The sequence below is a fragment of the Marmota flaviventris genome, chromosome 6 (assembly GCF_047511675.1).
Source record: "Marmota flaviventris isolate mMarFla1 chromosome 6, mMarFla1.hap1, whole genome shotgun sequence".
Lineage (NCBI taxonomy): Eukaryota > Metazoa > Chordata > Mammalia > Rodentia > Sciuridae > Marmota > Marmota flaviventris.
Window position 1 is genome coordinate 57,379,365 of NC_092503.1, and position 22,341 is coordinate 57,401,705.

A 22,341-nucleotide genomic window follows, 5' to 3' on the forward strand; every position below is an offset into this window, starting at 1 on the left:
GCTATCTCTAGCCCAAAGCATCCAAACTGGAGCACTTGATTCATTCTCCAAACATCTTTCACATCATTTCACAGGAACAAAAAATTTTTAAAAAGATTATCAATCAGTCCTGAGTACTTGGATTATATTTTAAGGGCAGAGGGGTTATCATCCAGTTCCTGAGATGATGCTATTGACCTTAAAGGAAATAATAGTGATGATGATGGCGATGATGGTGGTGGTGGTGGTGGCAGGAGTGGTTACCTCCCAACTGCCCACTGTACTTGGAGAAAGCCTTCTGTGACACAGAAAATTGGTTCTGGGTCTTGAAGAGCCTATAAAAAGGGTGTCAGGTATTTCAGGCTGTAGGGGATTACAGGAGCATCCAAAGCTTAGGCCACACCTCCTATCTGCCTTCCCTGCTTTTACCTGCATGTTCCTTAGTCATAAAACACAGGTACCAATGGTCCTATAGTCATAATCCTGCCCACTAATTGAACCAAAAGAGATAATAAATTCAGAATTCCACCTTCCTGAAGGGAATGGGTTTGGTGCTAATTTTCTCTTCCCAGTGGAGTTTATGGCATGCCCTGGCTGCTCATGTCTGCACTATCACAATTTATCTTCCACAACTTGTCCTTTATTTTGTCTTGTGGAACTAATATTCTGGTTCCTAGTTTGCACTCAGTCTTCAGTGGTGGCTGAAACTCTTCTTTGTGCTTTGGTAAGTTGCTATTTCAGGAGGTTCCTTCTAAAACATAGAGACCTCCAAGAATCTGACTGCACTGCCTGTTGGAGAAGAAGTACTGTCCCTACCCAGCTATCCCTGCAGGGTTTCCTTTCCTAATTGCTGTATTTAACTTTTAGTCATAGACTTTAGCCTACCTCGGGTCTGAGTTTAGCCCTTGGCCACTTCAACAGGAATCTGCTGGCCACTCTTCTTAGGATATTGGCCCCACAGCTGTCAGGCTTTCTCCAAATAGTTGATCCTTTATCTGTACTTTAATCCTTTCTCCAGGTAGACCTCCAGTAGATGTCAAAGCTCAAACCATATGGATTATAGTACTTCTTTCTTCCAACAATAGCCTTTTATAATTTTATCTCTTTTTACTCCAGATCCCAGTGTCCAGTGTTCATTCTCTTGAATTCTCCCCATACTTATAATACCACCACTAACCTGCATCTCCTACTTCAGAATGATAATCTGAAAGTTATTTCCACCCATCTACCAAGCAAAGGCTATGGTTTCTTTTGTCTTAACTTCCCCAGAACTAAATACCAACCAAGGTAAGAGTCCTTGGGTATTTGGAATCATAAAAGAGATCAAATAAAAAATAAGAAGGTAGATGAAACATATGAGCAACACACCCAAAAGGGTGACCACAATGGGATTCAAAATAAAAGGAATTTCAGATGTTGGGGGGTGAGATTCTAGATCCATATGAGAATCACTAGTGTAAAAAATGACAGGGTTAAAGAGAACATAGTGGAAAGAAAGATTTTCAGCAAAAATGCTTTTCTAGGCATAAGAACCAATGAAGTAAAAAAAAAAAAAAAAAGGAAAGAAAGAAAGAAAATCAGCATAAAAACATAGCATAAAAACCATTTTTTTTGCTAATTGTCTTCATTTATATACGCAGTTTACATGAAAGATATCATTGAATATTTCTCTATTATATGCAAGTTTCATATAGATTTATGTGATTTATAGCATCTATAATTTGGCCAAATGTTCACAAATTTTAAAAACTAAAGGAACAATTCCTCAAGAAAGTTGTTTTCCATTGTTAAGGAACCACACTGGGTGTTAAGGAACCACACTGGGTATCGCAGAAGTAAGGATGTCAACATGGAACTCAGTAGTGTAAGTACACAGACAACAAGTCTTATAATATGGAACACAGGTTTGTATCCGAGGGTATAAAATGCTGGAGGTGACATCTAGTTGAGTCAGAGAGGAGTTGGCCTCTGGACTTAGAGAGAATTTACACAATAGAGTTAGAAAAAAGACAGAGTATCACGTAAGTCATATAGTACACTGATTCTCGTGATATTTTAGTTCACCCTTGCTTCCTCCCCCACCACCTTGTCTGCCTACTATTAATCCATTTGGCAATAAAATTAAAATGCCTGAGCGAACATTCTCAGCACAAGGTTTAGGGATTGCAGAAACTAATACTTATCACGTTTGGCCAACTTTCAATGTTTTCCCATACTAAACATGCCGAATAAAATAAATGTTTATCATGGACAGAGCCCCCTTTTCACTGGATTCATTTTTATAAACAGTTGTCTAATTTGTTTTCTTCCTGCATTTGGAAAATTGGAAAGTCCTTGCTTTTCTGCATTGACTGCATCTCGGTTGGGAAGTCATTCCAGCTTTATTACAAAACAGAGTGACACTTCCCAGAAAGATGGAACATATTTTGACCATTCCGAGCATTGCCACCTTAGTAAGATACCTCATTCTGTTTTTGCAATACCCATGTCTGGATCAGAGCTTGGGCTCAAAGACCCCACACAAGAGAAAGCTCGGGACTTGCAGATTTTGGCTTTCCTTGTGCTGAATCAGGAAACAAAAATGTCACTTTTTTGTAACTTTGGGTTTATCCTATTCTCTCCTAACCAGATGCACATACTTTGAAAAGACTCCCTTCTTTCTTAACAACCATAAACATGAAGACAATGGCTTGCTTAAATGTTATTAAATGGAGAATATTGAGTCTATTGTGGGTATCCCTTGATGTGGTTCAACTTCCTGATGAATGGTCACTAATGAAGAAACTGAAGAAGGAGAACTTATTTTATAATACTGGGAAAGTTTGTTGTTGAATAATTCATTTGGGTTAATGGGTACTTCTTCCGAACCCAATGTTCATATTATTATAGGTGGAGTTGTTCTTGAAAAGTGTTTCTTTGCTTCCTGACTTAGAAATAGAAATCCACTTTGTTGTGCTGTGTTTCCCATAGAGATACTTGCCAAGTTTAATCAGTACTAAACTCATCCCAGATTTATTTAGTACACTGTCCATGGCTGACCAACAGATAACTTCAACTTTCAAAATTTCAACAAACCATGTATAAGAGTCAAATTCAGAAGGATACAAATGGAATTGAAGAAAAAAAACTAGTTTTTGCATTTTATAATAGATTCAACCTAGTATGATTTTTATAAACTTGTGTGACATTTTTCTCTTATTTTTGGCAAATGAATTTTGTCTTTTATGTGTATAAAAATATGACTTTATTAGACAACACATAAAACAAAATCAAAATATTTTGACATTCATTAAACAAATAATTATTTAAAGCCCATTATGGCTACGACTTGGAGCTAGAGATGAGGCATTGAAAAGATAGACATGTCTCCTGCCCTTGTGGAGCCCAGAGGCCAAAAGAGAGAGGCAACTAAATGACAGGAAACAGTCAAACATCCTAAGTTCTGTTCATTATTCATAAAATAAATCAAGGAACAATGGTAAAGGAAGAATTTTAAATACTAATTCTCTTGGAAGAAAATCTGTACATGGATTTTACATTCATTTTTATGAAAATTTATCACTTGTCTTTTCCTTAGTTTGATAGCAAGAAACTTTTTTTTTTCCTTGCTGGGAATTGCACCCAGAGACACTATATTAACCGAGCAGTCCTTTTTATTTTTTAATTAAAAAAAAATTGAGATAGGATCTCATTTAGTTGCTTAAGATATTGCTAAATTGCTGAAACTGGCCTACAACTTGCCCTCCTCCAGCCTCAAGAAACTCAGTTTTGATACTTGGGTCTCAACAGTGAAGGAGAGTGTCCAAACAATTCATGATCGCCAGTTAGGATCTTCTAGAGGAAATTGTGGATGATCATTAAAGGACATGATTTAAGTATGTCTACTAGGAACTAGACGTGGGGGGAAAAAAGTTTAATTCATTCCTATCAGGAAAAAAAAAAGTTGAAAGTATATAATTTAATAAAACAAAGGGTAAAGAAGAAATAAAACATGTTTCCACCCTGTAACAACTTTGCAATATCTTCAACAAGCAACTTGAAATTTAAGTTCGAAATTCCAGTTCATGTATTGAATTCTGTTTTATTCAGCACTGGCATGAGAGATGTAAGACTCCCTCAACAGCTCCCTGTCAGGTGGTGTAGAAGACAAGAAGGCAGTCCTAATACACCATGTCAGTCTGGGGCAAGAAGACACCCCACAACCATCAAAGGACATTTGTAAAACACAATCATGTAAAGAACATGGTTGGTTCTTGGGGCTGCATCTGATTAATACAGGTTGCAGAGCAGAGGGTATGACCCGGAAGGCAAACTAGAGTACCTACAAATCAGGATAAAGGGTTTATATTTTAACAGGAAGTCAGTGGAGAACCTCAAAAGGGTTTCAAACCCTGGGAGTGAAGGAGGGGAATGACATTGTTAGGTTTCTTTTTAGAAAGATCTTTATGGTTGTGTGGTAGAGGACTCATCAGAGAAAGGGAAGACTGGAATCAGATATAAATAGGAGGCCTTCACAGCAATTCAAATAGACATGATTACAAAATCCTGAGCCATGACAATGGAAACAGAGAGGAGGATTAGGCTGTCTAACAGAGATCAGAGATGAGAGGATGGCTCCATATTGAATTAGATCATGGGGTAGATGGTAGGATCATTGGCTGAGATAGGAACTGCCGGAAGAGAAAGCAGGATTTAGTGAAAGACAGAGTCAAATTCTGAAATTTGTGTGCAAGATGTCTGTGGGTGGTGAATTGCAGCAGGCAGCTGGAAACACTGGCCTGGAGCCTCAGAGAAGAGATCTAGACTTGAGATTAAAAAAGAAAAAACAAAAAATGTGTGAGGGAAATCATTCCGTGTGAACATGTGAGGAAAAAAGAGGGTCAAGGACACAGGACTGGTAAACACAGACATTTAAGGGCTGAGCAGACAAAGAGGAATTCTAGCAGATGACAAAGAAATAAGGAAAATGAAGAACGGGAAAGATAAGAGTCATGGGACCACAGGGAGGAGAAAATGTCAGGAAGGAAAACACGGTTCAGAATGTTACTTGCTGTGGAGAGTGAGGGTGGTGTGGCCATTAGGTGACCTTGGCAGGACACTTCAGTGAGAGGGTGGGACCAGGAGTGAGCCTGCAGGTAAGGTGAGGAGTTAATTAGAGGCCAGGAAGCAGAAACAAGAAGTGTACACTTTTCTGAGGCTCTGTCCTTAGGAAAGGAGAGAAGGGTTAGTAAATATGCAGCTATGTGAGAGTATGCTCTGGAGTAAAGTAATACCTGCCCACACAAAAGAAAGCCTGTCATTTGTGCTATTGCTGTAGCTTAGGAGTGATAGAATGATGTTGGCAACATACAATTGCAACAATAGATCTAAATTTTTAAAATACTTTCTTCCATTTCCCCCTCTCCTTTTCTCCTTCCATTCCCTCCTTCTTCCTCTCCCTCCCTCCCTCCCACTCTCCCTCCCTCCCTTCCTCCCTCCCTCCCTCCCTCCCTTCCTTCCTTCCTTCCTTCCTTCCTTCTTTCCTTCCTCTTTTCTTACCTCCTTTTCTATACAAGAAGAGATAACAAATTATCTTCAGTAAGCAGGAAAAAAATACAAAAATCAAGGGTATGCCAAAGACAAAACTGCAACAGTTTAATAATCTTATATTGGTTTTATTTTCAATTCCAGAATCAGGCATCACTCCATTAATAGTGCTCCAATGAGCAGAGAAGCAGAGGTTGGTGTTACAGATAGAAAAGAGCTAAAGGAAGCAGAAACAGGGCAGTAAAAAAGCAGATTGGTCATTCCAATGTTCCTTTCCTTGTAAGGGAGGGACAGGAAGAGGACACAACAGAAAAATAACTGGTTAACATTGGGTTACCTCTTTTGTGTGAGGATTAAGGCAGAGGGAACTTATTATCATGCCAGTTGAAAGAGCCTGATTGGGGACTTTGTCTCGTATCTTTTAATCCTGATTTCTCAGGAAGTCAGATAAGCCAGATAAGGTTTCAGCTTGGTGACCTGGAACTTGAGCAGGAGTGACTCCATTTTTATTTTTTATTTTTTGGCCTCATCTCTTGGAGCTAGTCCACAGCAATAACCTCTTGAAATGTCTACCTAACAGGCATAACCAGAACATTTTAGAAATTAATGACTAAAGAAAGATCCAGATAAGAGTAATAACACAAATTTGTAACCCCCAATCCAAATACTTCTGTTTACTTTGTTTAGAGTTCATATCTTTTATATGGAGGCCTACTTTTGAAAAAAACGAACAAAACATTTACAGGTATGTTTTAAGGAAATATATAGAAGTTAAAGTGAATAGGAAGAATGAGAGGAATTTAGTTTTTATAAGAAGAAAGGTCACACATGCTCTTTAAAAATTATAATTTCTGGTGACACATTCCTGTAATCTCAGGGACTTATGAGGCTGAGACAGGAGGATTGTAATTTTGAGGTAACTCAGCAATTTAGCAAGATCCTGTCTAAAAGAAAGAAAGGAAGGACTGGGGATACAGCTCAGTGGTAAAACACCCTGGGTTACGCTGGGCGTTCAATCTTCAATCCTCAATACCCCCCAAAAAAAGTTATGATTTTCTGTTAATTACCTGAGCAATGGGAGGAAACTTAGAACCCATCACATGCTATTATAGCTGGGAAAATCGAGGCTCAGACAGGTCAGGAAACTTGTCTAATCATAAGACCAGGACAAAAATTCTTATTTCCTAACATCTACCCAACCACTACCCACCTCCTCCCACCCAAAGATTTTCTCTTCCCCAAACTAACGCAAGTTGCTAGTGATTACCAAAGGAATATAATTCTGACCATTGAATTCCCAAAGATTTCTTGCCAATAACAGAAAGAGCACAAACACACACACATACACGCACCCTTTGTCCTATAAATTGACACCCCCTCCACAGGTCTGTCTTTGCCTCTGTGTTTGTGCTCTACCTGGTCACGATGTCCCTGTGGCCTTGTTGTGTACCAGCACACAGATGGTCTGAGCTTCACAGGACAGTCCCTATCCTGGAGCCTTGTTCCCACAATTCATACAAAGGCCAACTTCAAAGGACCACCATTTAAGGTCCTCTGTGGGATTAGAAACAGGAGGTTTGCCACGTGTTTTCAGTACGGGTTGCATTTCTGAAGAGTCCCTTACACATGGCATTAGAATGGGAGATACATAAGGAGAAAAAGAAAAAGGAAGAAAAGAACACCCTTAAAGCTAATCCTGCTGTTGACAGAAAGCAGAATTAGTCTTTGGAAAGTGTCCATTCCTTAATATCGCATATTGCTCTCATTTGTAGCGTAAAATGATGCAACTCACATTGTACTTTGTCCAGTAGTGCACTTAATCCCCAGGAAAGAAAGACATGAATCACTGCAGCAGGACTTTTTGCCTCCCAAATGACTCTCTCAAATTAGAAATGAGTAATTATTATAAGGATAAATAACGATGCATTTCTCAGAATAGAAAAGTTTCCTCAAGTCATGAGACAGCACTCACAGGATTCCCCCATCCCAAATCCTGGAAATGCTAAGCTTGACACCCCCATTCTTGCGTTCAGGAACTGAGACATTTAAATGTGCATGAGTGTGGAAAAATCCACATTTGCTCACAGGATATGAATACGGTTTCCTTGCTTCAAGTGGCATCTTAATGGGAATTGTGTTTCGCACTCTAATTGAAGAGGCCAAGCCCTGGAGAAAGCCTCTAACTTTCAATAGCTGTGTATAAATAGAGTGGAGGAGCAAACAATCGCCGCGCTGCTTTCCCAGGCCCTCCTCCCAAAGCACCAACCGCAGAACCAGTCGCCAGAGAAATGTCACTCATGTGTATTGCCATGGTGGTTTCCATCTTAAACGCTGGTATTTACCATTCAGTCAATAGAGAATTGTAACAACAACAACAACAACAATTGCTATTTATCGTGATAAAGTTAGGCCAAGGCAAATGTCAACTTTTTTTTGGAAAACAAGTGCTATAAAGTAATTCAGATATTTTTTCTGGAGAAAAGTAATCTATTGTGCCTCTTTGTTCTCGTAGAGGTTCTATTATCTCTCTTCTGAGCTTTGGATGTCTCTAGTCACCAGGAAGTATCTTGAAATTTAGGCAAAAAATCTGTAAACAGATGAAATAGTTTCCCCCAAGCTATGGTTATGATCCACAGTCTGAATGAAGAATGTGTCTGTCCGTCATGCATTGTTCTCTGCAGTCCTGGTTTGATGAGTAAGGAGCTGAGTTACGGTTTCTTGGCTGAGATCAGCTGCCTTCAGGAACTTGAGTAACTGTCTCCAACCAAACGTGTGTACAGGAAAGTAAGAAGGGCTTTATGGAGGTCAGAATTTAGCAAAACACAAAATCGGCCTACCAATAACCTACTCATCATACACAGGAAAAGAAAAAAAAAAAAAAACTTGCAATCAAAAATGAACCTGAGAGGCTGAAACAGCAGGATCATAAGTTCTAGGTAGCTTGGGCAAGTTAGCAAGATCTGTCTCAAATTTAAAAACATAAATAAGTAGGTAAAATAATAATAATAATAATAATAAAATTTAAAAGGGCTAGGAAGGTAGCTCATTGGCAGAGCACTTACCTATCATATGGGAGACCCTGGGTTTTATTCCTGGTACTGGAAGAAAAGGAGAGAGAGAAAACAGAGAAAAGAGAGGAGAGGAGAGGAGAGAGGAGGGGAGAAGAGGGAAGGGAAGGGGAAGGGAAAGACGGGGAGGGAGGGGAGGAGAAAGTAAAGAAATAAAAACTTCTCCAAATTAAGTGCACTGAAAGTATAAATTTGAAAAATCAATGGCCATACTGGACCAGGGTGTTTTGTGAGACCTTTCTACCATCATGCTGACCCCAGAAGATTCTAGATGAAATGCAGCATTCTTATTTCTATCAGAAGTCCACTGTGGATCTGCCATTGGTGAAGGGAGCTAGCCTTAGGCTGCTAGAACAAATGTTACACTCTTCACTGGGTGAAATAGTTAATTCTTGTTTGAGCTAAATACCTGTCTCTTGAGTGTCACAGGTTATTTTCTTCATCCTATTAATCAGATTTAGTCAACCATTTTTTTTTTCTTTTCTCCTCATGCTTTGGATGATTTTATAATTTTATGGATCCCTTTTTAATTTCTGTTCTTTTTTAAACAAAATATTATTTGCTCAATTTTGCTTGGTTTGGGGCCATCTTTTTAGGAACATCAAGTAAACTGATAAAGGTTAGGATCTCAGAAGTAGAAGTAGGTCACACATCCATTTTGCTTACTTCTTGATAGAGGATCTTCATGTGTGAACATGGAGATGACAGTCTAGAAAAAAATGAAATATACTCGCTTCTGAGAAGCATTTACAAGGAACATTATTTGGCTTTAACCTCACAATGCAGATCCAGCAGTTCTACAAAAAGTGTCTCAAATGATCAGTCTCCTTCCACCCTTCCCCGTTATTGTTGCAGGTGAACAGAGTGGTTACTGAGTAATTGCCTATGTCAGAACATGTATTCTTTACATACATAATCTTATTTCATCTTCACCACACTTCTGAGAAGTAGGTTATCACAGTCTTGCAAATAAGCCCCTAAGGCTTACTGAAAGGTTTAGAAGCATACCCAATGTCCCACAGCTAGGAAGAATCAGGACTGTGATTCAAACCCAGGGCTGTCTGAGTACTCCTTTGAGAAGCTAACATTGCTTTCTAGCCCTGCCATTGCATGATTTCTTGGTCCTTAGGTAGATCTTTATCTTCATTGGTGTAGGCATATCCTTTGTATCCATAGTTCCTTTATACCAGCTCTGCATTTCATTTATTTTAAGTAAACAAAAACAAAAAACCTCACAAACATGGATCTATTGCAATTCTCTCCGCAGCATTTTCTCTTTTTGGCAGTTCTGTTTGGAATGAGATTATAGCACGTTCACTAGCATTAATCCCATGTGAATGGCAGTGATGTTACTAATTTAAAAATGTGGGATGCTACCAGTTTTCAATTTGGACAGTTGAAATTGTATGTATGGCTATTTTCCACTTGTAAATTCAATCTTTTATGCCCAAGAAGCATCTGAAATGAGAGAAATAAAAAATAGTGTTGCTAAATATTTGGGGGATTATTTTATAAGCCAGTGAAAACAGAATCTTTCATTTGTTTTTACCAGTGGTGGGAAGGTTTTCTTCTTTATTTTTCTGGGTAGATCTCCTGGGAATGTATACACATAATACAGAATAATATTCTTTTAATTTTTTTTTCTACAAACACTATTAGTTCCACATGCTGACATTCATCTCCCTTTTCAGAAATGCCCTGAGAACTCCTCTGACAAACTCAATACAGCTCAAAAACATCAGGGATGGCACAAGGGGTAGCTTATTTTAACTTCTGTACTTAAGTCAAAGCAAGACTTTTTATGGAGTACACATGGTCAAAACTGAAGTTGATTTTCTCCAAATAATAATTTTTTAAAAAGATTTTTTTTAATTCTCCAACATTTGGGTCTTTGATTGTGAAAATGTGAATCCATCAGGAAGCCTGGACCAAAAGGCCAATTCCTCATTTGTCCCCTACTGCCAGGGCTTATGGGAACAATACAGCAGCTGACTTCTGAAGAGAGAGCCAGGGACTAAATCAGAATTTTGAACTAAAAAAAATCTGTATATCACTGCTCTTCAAAAAGCATGATACAGGACAGTTTCTCCCAAAATGTATTCATCTTATCTGACTTTTTGGGAAATCCTGGTCCAGAAAGTTTAGAGAATACAGTACATTTTTCCTTCTTCTTTCTTATTCATACCACACATGGCCATGTTAAGGGCCTGCAGCAGAGAAAACAGTTGAACTGTCTTATGATAGCATTCTCTCCCTTCTTTGACAATGGAACTCTTTATCATATTTTTATTATATTAATATCACACAAAGCTGGTATTCTATAGAACAGACTTTGGAAATATTGATCATCAGGAGAAAGGGTGCATGATCTAAGGTGTTCCAGGTTAACTTCATGTCCCTTGAGTTTTACAAGTATCACTTGGACAAATCCCAAGACCTCATATAGAAAATTTGGGGTGGGTGGAATATTCTTTCTTCTCTGTCGCAAAGGAAAATGGGGAGAAGAAAGCAAAATGATGAGTGTGAAGGCATTTCTTATGCAGTAAATCTACATATACAGTTGTTATGGTTTTGTTGTTGTTGTTGATTTGTTTTTTAAGAGAAAAATCAGGCAACTTCCTTGTTGTGGCACAGGGAGGAAACAGGTACTTAAGCTGTACCCAGAAGAAGAGCTCCTCTCACATTCCATCTTATAATCAATCCTCAGATTTGCCTTCCTAAGGACCATGATATTTGGATATGATCTATTTGTTACCTGTAATGAGCCAAAGTTTTTATATCATACCTTAGCACATTCATGAGGCAAGGTTTAGAATCATCAGAAATACAGGAAGCAGCGATATCTGTATCTAATATCTAAAATAAGAAAAATAAATAAATAAATCAAGAGCTCACTGACTAAAACACAACAGGCAGGCTTACCAAAAATACAGGCAAGGTAACTAGTTACTGAATAGAATCTTGGGTGTCTGGAGAGATACTTATTATTTTGATGGGTATTATATTGGTTATGTGGCTTGCAAATTGAGGTCTGTCTTTTGAATGATTTTTAAAGGCATGACTAAATGTGGCTTTTCTAATTTATAATGATAAGTTATCCATGTTCCCAGAAAAGGAATGAATAGTAAATAAACCCATAATGACAACTTGGTATAATTCCCATTCTTGGACCACTGCCATTAACAATTTTCATTCTTGATTCTTTGAGTTTGAAAAGTATTTTCTATCCTTATACAGTATTTAATAATACTTTATACCTATGACATTATACTGATATGGTATCTTATTAATTGTAAGTTCTTATAATCAGATGTGTATAATGTGATATTTTTCTTACTTTACAGATGAAGAAATATAGAAATTTCAAAAAAGAATTTAATACTTGCTATAAGTTTGAGCAGCTAAAGGAAAGAGGTGGGATTTGAACTCGGAACTATTTGCCTCTAAGACATCTTTTTTCATTGAGTAGTATTATTTTTTCAAATTACCAGGTGTGTGATTCTGAGTCATGTCATAGCATTTTATCTTTTTAAAATTGTTTGTCACAACATTGGGCTGTGAGAAAATAAGAGTTTTCCACATTTATCTTTGAATCTACCTCAATATATAGAGAACTGTTTTGCCTAGGTGAGCATCATCTAACTGAAAAATTCTTTTCATGGTAAAATTGTTCTCATTTCATGGATTAAAATAACCATTCAAAGTACACCTTCCTTTTGGGTATTCATTGAAAATTTATTCTTTCTAAGGATATAAGTACATATTATTATGCATTTTTGGCATTAAAAATTACCTTAAAAATATGTCAATAAAAATATTTCAATACCCTTTGCTTTCTTTGCTGATTTTCCCAGTTTTAAAATAATATCACAAGGGTTTTTTTTTCCTAACTTTTCAGCATTCAATATAATTTCTTAAGTTATTAATATTAAAAAATTGCCTTCATAAAAGTGATAATGTCCATCTCTCTTGTTTTCAGAATTTACACATTCATGTATTTTGAGAATTGTCTATGCACCAGGCTTGACCTTGGGTGCTAGAGAGAAAGTGATCAATAGTGGAGGCCCCATCCCCAGGAAGCTTACAGTCTCAAGAGGAAGCAGGCAGAAATCATAACCACAAAACACACAGAATAGGGGTATTATGTTAAGATAATTAGAATGTTCCACTAATTGAATCAGGAGTTTTGGCAAGGAATTACCCATGGGACTGGTACCTAAACTGAATCTTGAAGAATGGATATCTGTAGGTTAGACAGACAGATAAGCATGGCACAGTCCCAGGCAAACATTAATTAATATATGTATGACACACGGGACAAATGTAAAAGGCTCTGCATTATCTGAAATTATTTGAAATATCTACATCAATTGCAAATACTTTTCTCAGTTGCAGACTTGGATTCAAAACTTCAGTATCGCAATTAACCCCATAATTCTTCAGAGCATTTTTTCAGTTAAAAAATAGAAAATGATAGGTTGAATAGGAGCGAAATAACTGATGTAATACGACATGCCTATGGCCAGATCTGTCACCAATATGCATTCAATTTCAATAAGCAGCAGTTTTATTTACAGATTCTGTCTGATCGTTTTGGGAAATTGCCCATTTTTAAGCTTCTATGATAGTCTCCTCTCTTGTGCATTTGTATGATATTTAATTTGCCCACCCATTTTTCTATTGAGAACACATCCTTTCATCCCTTGGGGGTTTTTTGTTTGTTTTGCTTTTTGGAGTGGGGGTGGGGATATGTTTTCTGCAATGCACTGCCCTTTTAATAACTGAGTTACAGCAACAAAGTATCCAAGTGTGACAATTTCGGAATACAAAATCTCAACATTGCATAAGGTGTAATATTCTCTTTACTCATTCCAACCTCCAGTCTGCCTAAATTAGTTTAGATGTCAGATCATCAATAAACTATAATGTAATGTTACTTCTTCTGCCATTTAACATTACCAATTGTGGAGATATTCAGTCTTACTACAATTACCTAAGAGAAAATATAACATGATGGAAGAAAGTACTGAGGGTTTGCTGTTGTTTTAATTCCAAAAGTGTGTCACCACTATTTTTTAAAGTAAGTATTGAAAAGAGTGTGGGTGTGGAGCTCTTCAAAGACACAATTCAGGTGATCCACTCAATGTCTCAGTCTCATTCACTTGTCTGGAAGCCAAACATTCTTACCTGGAAACTCTGATGACAATATGCAAGTTGTGACATGATTTGCTTCTTTTTACTTTAACTAGAGGTAACTTTCCCAGGAAGAACTGGCGCATGAGCCATCTATAGTATCACTCCCTTCCCTAAATGCAAACAGTGGATTTGGTCATTGCAGTTCTTCAGAATTGCCCTTTGGGGTTGAATATTTGGGGGGAATTGAAATGATCTTATCCCTATTTTACTATAGACTAAAACAACAAACATCTTGGTAATCACCTATGTCACTATGGAGAGAACATATTGCTATGGATACTGCCTTGAAATGTTACCTGAAGGGCATTTGAATAGGAACATGCTGTGCTGGATTTTTAAGTCCTTGGAAAACTCCCCAAACAATTTTTCTCCATATTTTAGTCAGTGTATTTTCATGGAAAATGTACACAAGAAAAATAAGATCTTATAATTAAATAACCCTGTTCATAATTTTGGTTCTGCCACAACCTTGCTGAGAAATTATGCAGCCCAATTAATTAAAAGAAAAACAAACTTAAAGATTCAGAAATAAAAAATTTAAAAAGAAGTATATGCTTAATTCACCAATTGTATCACCAATCCCAGTATAAATGATTGATGAATTCAAGATATTTTTAAGTCAATGACCAATATGGAAGAATATAAGAAAAGATGAAGAATTGTTTTAACTATTATTCTAGTAGATATGTTGTAGAGGGTGATAATTTCTTGCATTTAAGAAAGATCTTTTGGCCCAGTGAGGTGGCACACATCTGTAATCCCAGCAACTCAGGAAGCTGAGGCAGGAGCATTGTAAGTTCAAAGCCAGCCTCAGCACTTAGCAAGACCCTGTCTTGAAATAAGAAATAAAAATAAATGCCTGGGAGTGTATCTCAGTGGTAAAGTGCCTTTGTGTCCAATCACTAGTAGAAAAGAGGAAGACAGAGGGAGAAAAGAAAAAAAAAATCTTTTGCTGTGATTACACCAATTAAGTATGAATACATTGATTAGGAAAGTTCCTATCAGGAACTACCAAAGAATGAAATTTACTCACATTTGTGAAATTTAAGCACATTTTTGATGATGGTAATGAATTTAACATTTCAGTTAAAACTAACAAAGGATTGCAATGAAACAAGAAGCATGAACCTAATAAGTGAATTTGTTCTTTTCTTTATTTTTCTATTTATGGTACTGGGAATTGAAGTCAGGGACAGTCCACCACTGAACTGCATCCCAAGCCCTTTTTTTAATCTTTTATTTTGAGACAGGGTCTCCCTAAGCCTTTTTGAGGCTGGCCTTGAACTTGTGGCCCCTACCTCAATCTCCCGAGTTGCTAGGATTATAGACAAGGACCACTACATCCAGCTGTTGTTTTTCTCTCTACAAAAGGCATTTGCTGGAAGCTGCTTTGTATGAAAATATAATGGTAAGAATAATTCAATAATAATAAGTGTTGCTATTATTATTGTGCCTAATATCAGCCTTCATAAAACTCAAGGTCCTCATAATAAATATCAGAAACTTATAAGATTGATATGAGCCAAAAGACCATCAATCATAATTTTGTCACTATATGAATAAAGTGTGTGTGTGTGTATATATATATATGCACACACCTTATGTTATGCATATATAAATATATAAAATATTAGAAATAACTATATAACCAGAGAATGGTTAAGGATGAATCCAAGCAAATATTTAATTTTCTGATTGGTTTGGATTGCATTTTGAGTTGTTTATCCTTCTAATATAATATAGGAAAATCATTAAGCATGTTAAATTAATTCCAAAACAAGTAGCTGAATATTTTTTTTAAAAAAAGTCAAATAAGTTGTGGTAAAAAGCAAACAAAACTACTTGAAACTTCATATGAACTTTAAATATTTTACTTACAATAGAAAAGTTAGATACATAATATACATTGTCCTTTGGACCATAAATATTTGCAAAGTTCCTTTAAGAATTCAAAGAAGACACATTCAAGGAAAAAGTAACCAGCTTAATCATCTTAATGAATAATATTTCCCATGACAATATTTTTCCATCTAAACTACGTTGCCACTAATAAATAAGGGACAAAGGGAACTGTCATGCTGTTCAATAAAGATTTTGCAAATGCTAAAATTTAAATGTTTTGTATTGCACTGGAACTATTTTATTTCATCCAATATATTACTGCAATATGATAATCCAGACAACTTATGTGGGTGAGCATTATAGAAGCCACAGGGTAGCCAGCATAATAAGAGAAAACCACGGAGGGTCACCATGTCAAAAAAAAAAAAAAAAAAAGCTTGTGTATTATTTGCATACAAATCCTGTGGCAGTCAGGCACAATGATTCATCCAATGAAATGTGAAATTACCATACATTTCCTGAAATTCCACCTCTTCCATGAAACCTCTTATATTAATTAATTAGAAGAGACAGTTTCCCAAGCAAAATAAGTATAGTAATTTCCTCTAAATTCACTTTTCCCCCTCAGCTTGTGTCTCAAGACACATTTTCTTTTTATGTAGCTGCATGATGCTAGGCTTGCTAACAGCCAGGAGATTAAGGGACAATCAGCGATTTTTAGCCTCTTAGGCTATAAGTCTATGGGAAAGAAAAAAACCTGTCTCTCTATAGCTCCTGCTTTTGACTCAACCTGGCTCTGCCCAGTGAGTATTCATATTTTGAGAATGATGAGGATGAATGTGAGAAAGATGGTAAAGCTGTCTGTGGAAAAGGTTGATTATAAAGTGGTGGCACACACCTGTAACCCAGCTACTCAGGGGACTGAGGCAAGTTCCAGGTCAGCCTGGGCAACTTAGTGAGACCCTGATCCAAGATAAAACATGAAAAAGGCTGGCAATGTAGCTGAGTGGTAGAGCCTCCCTGGATTCAATCCCCAGTATGGGGGAGTCAGGGAGGATAATGACAATAAGGCGCATAGTCAAAGTTCCTTTTGCTGAAAACCTCGAAATATGGGCACAACACAAAAGTGTGCTTAGGTAATGTTGTGAGGGACCTTCTTTGTCTTCTCCCCTGAGGATTTCTTTTTTTTTTTTTTCCTATGAGCCAAGCACTCATCAAAAATAATTTGATAAGTTAACATCAGAGTATTTATTTTGCTTACACAAAATAAGGACAAGGAAACTTCACTATTTCACCAGTTGAGAATGGCTGTTCTCCCTCCAATCCAGATTTCTCTTGGAGGACCAAATATTTCAGCTTGGTTTGATTGACTCCATGTTGTTGTTGTTTTTCCCCTGGAATATTGTCTCTGTTGAAAAACTGGCTTTACAAAGAAGGTGGCAGCAAGAAAATTTCAGAATCCAAAGCTTAAAAATAAGTCTTGGGCAGTGTGGGATTATTTTCTGTCTCTGGGAGGGCTCATCCAGTGTTTGAGGCCTGGGGACAGAGGCAAAGTCCCCAGCCACTCATCCAGGAGATATCACTCTCAGTAGCGTCTGGTGTCCTGACCTGTGCTCGCCCAGGATGACAGTGGGTAAGGAGCAGCAGGTCACAGGGGCCCCCTGACCCTCTGGGAGACAGCGCTCTCCCTGGGCAGACCCCGGGGCTGAGGGTCAGCGGCCAGGGGAGAATCATGTCAACGACTGCCCCCGCTTGTGGTCCCTGAGGTACTGGGACAGGGATGCAGGAGGCAACCAGTGTCACAAGACGTCCCTGTCCCCAGCCAGGCCGAGCGCCTGGCTAAGTGAGGAGAAAGACGGTGTCCCTCCTCAGGGCCTGGCCCCTGCGTCTGGTCTCACTTCCTCCGGGCACCGACTGGAAGGGGAGGAAGTGACACTCAGGGGAAGGCCGGGAAGTGAGGCCACCGTCACATTCAAGTTCAGGGTGCGACAGCTCAGTCTGCCTCCCCAAAAGCCCCATACTCAGCTCCCCTTCATGGGGCATGTCCCTTCTGAGAGTCACACCCTGCCCTTTATAGGCACAAAAACCAAGAAGTTCCAGGGACAGGTCCATGTTTAGGCCCCCGGATCTGGAAGTTCCTCAGACATCCAAGTTTAGACCCCCAGATCCGGATCTGGAAGTTCCAAAGGTGCAAGTCCATGTTTAGGCGCCCGGATCTGGAAGTTCCTTGGGTGCACATCCATGTTTAGGCCGTAGCATCCGGAAATGCCTCAGGTACGCGTCCATGTTTAGGATCTAGGATCCAGAAGTTCCTCAGGTGTCCATGTTTAGGCTCCCAGATCCGGAAGTTCCTTGGGTGCACATCCATGTTTAAGCGCCTGGGTCCAGAAATTCCTCAGGCATCCATGTTTAGGCCCCAGGATCTGGAAGTTCCTCAGGTGCACGTCCATCTTTGGGCCCTTGAATCCGGAAGTTCCTCAGTCCTCCATGTTTAGGCCGTAGCATCCAGAAGTTCCTCAGGTGCATGTCCATTTTTAGGCCCCCAGATCCGGAAGCTCCTCAGGTGCATGTCCATCTTTGGGCCCTTGGATCCGGAAGTGCTTTAGGCATCCAGGTTTAGGCCCTTGGATCCGGAAGTTCCTCAGGCATCCATGTTTAGGCTCTAGGATCCGGAAGTTCCTTTGGTGCACGTCCATGTTGAGACTCTAGGATCTGGAAGTTCCTCAGGCATCCATGTTTAGGCCCCAGGGTCCGTCCCCTGAGGATTTCTATCTCTGAGAGGTCATATAATGCAACTTAATAGTCTTTCTTTTGATTCTACTTATCAGTTATATGTCTTAGGGCAAGTTATTTTAGCCTTCATAAAACTCAAGGTCCTCGTAATAAATAATCAGAAACTTATAAGATTGATATGAGCCAAAAGACCATCAATCATTAGTCAAATAAATAAAAACAATGGTTATAACATTCTTGGTACTGGGTCTGGCACATGGTTAACCCTCAATAAATAACACATACTATTTTAAGGAATTAAGAAATCTACGTTCTTAGGTTGGAGATGTGACTCAGTGAGAGAGCTCTTGCCTAGTATGCGTGAGGCCCTGGGTTCCATCCTCAGTACTAAACAAAAAATCACTAAAGAGAAAACCCCTAAGAAATCTGTATTCTTAATTTACCCAAAACCCCAAATAAGATAACACATGATTCAGAATTAGATTCTAATAATATCTGTCCTCAATTTTGTGTTTGTCTTATGGTAAATGATATATCATTGTAAGTATTATCTCCCCCCTTTACATGATAATTTAATAAACTCTTTGAACCTTAGTTTCTTCGTCCATAAAATATTTTCATGGTGATTAAATGAGATGATAAATACTTGATATACCCACCCACAAAACAATGAATGCTTAATACATGATCATCAACCAATATTTGGAACTATTATTATTGTTAAACACCAATTACACGTTGCTGACTTCTAAATCTCTATCACCAGCCCACATTATTTTCTGTCTACAAACACATGGTTCAACTTCCTATGAGATGTCTCCCTTGGGGTTTTCAACAGCCATCTCAAACACAGCATGTGCAGGATGGATCTCAGCATCGTCATAGGACCGCTCCCTTTTGCACCACCCATTTTCTACTTTCACTAAACTCCACAGTTTCCCCAGCCAGCAACCTGGGAGTCATTCTGGACATCCTTCTCCTTCCCTTATTCCCACTTCCACTGAGTCATAAAGTGACTCAGTATATCCACCTGTATATCTCCACGCAATGCTTTCTCTCATGACCATCACAAGAAGCCACCTATGATTTGTAAGTAGTTATTTATGATTATTTCACAAGTGAATAGATGATTGTATAAGCTTGCAGTTCCTAATTCTCTTTGAGATAGGTGGAAAGTACAGAATTCATTTTGCTTTTTGTTTGAAGTGCTGAGAATCGAACCCAGGACCTGTGTACACTAGGCAACAGCCCTACCAAAGAGCTACTTTCCAGCCCGGGATGCAGATTTTGGGCTGGAATGTGAGCATCTGCACTTGAGTCTCAACTCTGCTATCTACTAGTTGGAAACTTTGAAGAAATTAGTTTACAATTTTAATAAACTTGTTTTGTCCTTGTGAGGATCAGATATGATCATGGATATAAGCCTTGTAAATAGGAAAGGACTGTGAAAATATAACTAACAATAAGCAATACACAGATTCAAACAGAGTGTAGCTTCACATAGACGATGTTATTGAGACCAAACCTGAATAATTGAAGTGGTGTACTCTGTGAGTATCTCTCCTGGGGAACATGCAACACAGACTCCTATGTACAGGCCTGGATTCTGTTATTAATTCTCATTCGTCATGTGTTTTGTGCATGTTGCTCAAAAGGACTGAAACTTCTCATCTGTAAAATGAAAATGGGGATAGACTTTTTTCACAGGTTTTCTGTGAAGATTAATGCATGAAGCCTGTAAAGCAAATCATGGAATGTTGCAAGTCCTCAAAAAATGTTATGCTGTTATCATTAAAAGCCTTTCTTTTAGGAGAGTAGGGTGGCATTTGCCTGTATCCTAGCTACTTGGAATGCTGATCGACTAACCTTGATCGACTGCTTGCTATGTACCAGGCACCAAGAGAATCCCAAATTCAAGGCCAGCCTAGACAATTTATCAAGACTCTGTCTCAAAATAAAATAAAAGGTCTGTGACAGGAACTGTGGCACATGCCTGTTGATCCCAGTGGCTCTGGAAATTGAGGATCAGGAGTTCAAAGCCAACATCAACAACTTTATGAGGCCCTAAGCAACTTAGTAAGACCCTGTCTCAAAACAGACTATAAAAAGGGCTGGGATATGGCTCAGAGGTAAGCACCCCTAGGTTCAGTCCTTGGTACAAAAAAATAAAGAAAGTAAAGCCTTTATTTTTTCCTGGAAACCCAATATAGTAACTATTCTCTTTAAGCTTTTTAAGATGTAAGAAACTAATGGTCAAATGTTACTATGAGTCAAATCACTCAAAGTAAAAGCAAATTGAATGTACACAATATCATAAACCCAGAAAAAAACGAAGATTGCAGTAACTATTAGGAAGATAAATGGGCATATGTATTTACAATAACCAATACATACTAATCAATAGTTTTACTTTGAATAATTTTTCCCATGGTTTTTCAAGGAATTTGATAATGCACTGTTATAACCTGACTAATCCCCCTGGCTAAATTCATCCTCAAATTCTACCATATTTTACACATTTCTCAAGACACTATTCTTACCTTGTCATTTGCTTTAAAAATTTTGGGTTGTGTCCCACAATGCAAAATATGAAAGCCAAACCTTTTTGGTTTTTTTCAGTACTGAGAATCAAACCCAGGGCCTACCTTTCCAAATTCTACCCACACTTCTCTGACTTTGATGGCTATGGATAAGTCCTTCCTCTACTCACACCTCTGTAATGATGAGGCTGAGGCTAACAATGATGATAGTAATTAACCTTGATCGACTGCTTGCTATGTACCAAAAGATTGACCTATGTTACCTCATCTTAATCTTATAACCACTCTAATAGGCAAAGCACCATTATTTTCATCAGAATGAAGTAGAGAAGGTGAGTAACTTACCAAGGTCGTACATACAGTAGAGGCTGCTGGGGCCTGGATTCTAAGGAATGCCTGCCATCCTCTATGTCCGTGAGCTTTCTCAACTATCAGGCTCTACTTCCCCTGTTGCCATGTAGATTGTCACCGTGGGTTTGACAGCGCCATTTTCTGTTCTGTGTCAATAGCTAACTCTTCTGCATATGTTTGCTCTCCTAGTAGAATGGTTGGTTATTCCCCATTTACCTCTCCATATCTATTCTCGGCTTTGCTCTGGGCTTTAAGGGACTAACTAACCTTCTGGGCTGCTTCATCCATTTTCTTGCCCTCCAGCTTCCATATGGGTTGGGCCAGTGAAAGGCCTGGCAATGAAATTGATGATAGAGAAGAAAGAAATGGACTGACCCTCCCACTCCCATCACTTCTCCTTCCAGCCTTGCCATGTTTGTCTATATCCATGGCTTCTAATGGGGCCTTCTCCCAGGGGCCTCACTGTGTGATAATGGAACCCTCTTGTTCACTCAGATCTGGTAGTGGTGGTAATAGCTTCCTGCTGAGTCTAAAGCCTTGCTTCTTAACCTTTATTCACACCATCTCTCCTCACTAAGCCCCTGAAGAAATCCTTCCTGTCTCTTCCAACCTCTCCAAATTCTACCCATCCTTCTCTGTTGGGTTTCCTTAAATCAATCATGCCACGATAGATAATTTCTTCTTTAAACTGTGTCAGCTAAATATTTTTTAACATGCCATCTGATTCCTTCCTGGAAGCTTCATGGATCCATCACCACCTCAAATTTTGAAGATGAGATTAAACATAAGACCTCTTCAATAGATATTGATCAATCCTTTTATTAATGGAGTATGCATATGTATGTGTACATAATGTGATAAACTCACAAATACGAATCTATACAGATGGACTATCTTTCATCTTTCAAATTTGTCTTGTGGGTCATTATCAACCATGCCCAGAAATCTTAATCTCTTCTAAGTATCATCATAAAGGAGGAATATATAGAAAATATTTGGGAAGTTCTGATTTTGCATTTTGTGAGTAGTTTCTGAAAATTGCCTTCTTTTCCTTAGGTATATTAATGAAATGGGATTCTTCCTATTAAAAAAAAAGTGTAGATTCT